This window comes from Aplysia californica, unplaced genomic scaffold (genome assembly GCF_000002075.1).
Source record: "Aplysia californica isolate F4 #8 unplaced genomic scaffold, AplCal3.0 scaffold00234, whole genome shotgun sequence".
Classification (NCBI taxonomy): Eukaryota; Metazoa; Mollusca; class Gastropoda; order Aplysiida; family Aplysiidae; genus Aplysia; species Aplysia californica.
This window is the reverse complement of record NW_004797504.1, coordinates 717,918-719,423: the sequence shown is the minus strand read 5'-3', so window position 1 is coordinate 719,423 and position 1,506 is coordinate 717,918. Positions and strand designations below refer to the sequence as shown.

At 40.0% G+C, this 1,506-nt stretch overlaps 1 protein-coding gene across 2 annotated transcripts in view; it reads right to left on the bottom strand.

Moving 5' to 3' along the window:
• LOC101858718 overlaps window positions 1-1,506 on the bottom strand; it is a 31,733-nt gene that overhangs the window by 28,482 nt on the left and 1,745 nt on the right. Inside the window, exon 1 of one of the 2 annotated variants that reach the window (XM_005100053.3) lies at window positions 1,240-1,338. The exons of the other annotated variant lie outside the window; for it this stretch is intronic. The gene's annotated coding sequence lies outside the window, so the exon portion shown is untranslated. Of the gene's footprint in view, window positions 1-1,239; window positions 1,339-1,506 lie in introns of those variants that run through there. 2 annotated transcript variants of the gene reach the window in all.

The window sequence follows — 1,506 nt, the reverse complement described above, 5'->3', positions numbered from 1 at the left end:
GGTGATTCAGATGATAAAGTTTGAGTCAATCTCTAATTATTCAGACGGGGATATAATTTTGAAATCTTCACCAAAGTCATCTAATCTCGATCCTTTCCCAACCATTTTCTTCAGCAAAGTAAAGACCTCCTTCTTCATCATACCTTAACTATTGTCAATGACTCACCCCAGTCAAGTACATTTTTTGTCCGTATTACAAGCACGCATTTGTTATTCCGCGTCTTAAGAAACAAAACATGTCAAAGAATGGCCTGCAGAATTCTAGGTCCGTTTCTAATCTACTTTTCTTTTCAAACTTCATAAAAAGATTGTCTTGAGCCAAGTTAAAGCTCATATCAGTTCCAACAACCTACAGGAAATCTTTCAATAGGCCCATCAGGAGTTCAGAAAAAAGGTACTGAAACTACTCTTATAAGAATACAAAATAGTTCTTCAACTGCAGCAGAAGGTTGGAAAGTATAAGTCTTCTTTCACGTTTAATTCTCATTGTAGGATTAACGCCGATTTCAACACTGCTATGTTATTTGGTCGCTTTTAACGACCAGCGGGCTAACCCATGTTTCGAGGGTTTCCAGAAATCTTGACCTTCACCAAAAGTGGAGATTGCCCTACCTAAAGAAAACGTTTGGTTTCAATAGTATGTATATTTGTTTGGTTATAGAGAAAACTCTCCTTGACTTTTAAAGAAACTGAACAAGGGGCAAAACCTTCACACTCGATTTTCTAAAAACAATATTTTTCGGAATAGCCCCCTGTGCTTAAAAGTGACCATGAGGTGGGACCTCCAAGTTTGACGTTCATCTCCGATAGGATCGAGCCAAATGAGTTAAAAGCCCTGAAAACAACATATTAAAACGACCTGAGCTCAAGGATGCCAACTTGGGTATTGAAAGCAGAACTCCCCGCTCTATGGTCTAGCACTATACAAACTGAGCTAAATAATAAAAGGTGTGCCCTCTTCACTCTTGCTCCAAATAAAGTAAATCATTTTTTGTGTTTGTAACAAAGCAGTCGTGTCTCTTATTATCCTTTAATTGTATATATCCTCAAATTTATCATCTTTTTTTAGTCCCCGCCATTAAGCAATAACAAAACCCCCGGCTTTTGAAGTTTGACCGTAAGGCACTTTACCGATGCATGCAGAAGACATGAGTTCGATTCCCGTTTGAGCAGTTTTTTAATTTAATTGTAAAGAGATTATACCTTTCTAAGCATTTCACAGTGAATCAAAATACTTACAGAAAACTGATCTATCCCTGATTATCCGAGAGACAATGATACAGCTTCTAAGTCCTAAGTCCTTATCTCCCCTTGCAACAGGACTCGGAACTGCCAGTGAAGCGCCCCAGGACAACAGGGGAAATAACCCCGCCCTCTCACAGAGTATGCTACGTCACAGGCTTGACGGGCTCCGCTTAAGATGTTTGTTTTTCCAAGGGAGGGGGTATGTGTGTGTGTGTGGGGGGGTGTGCGTGGGGAGGGGATAAGTGTCTGTGTGTGTGTGTG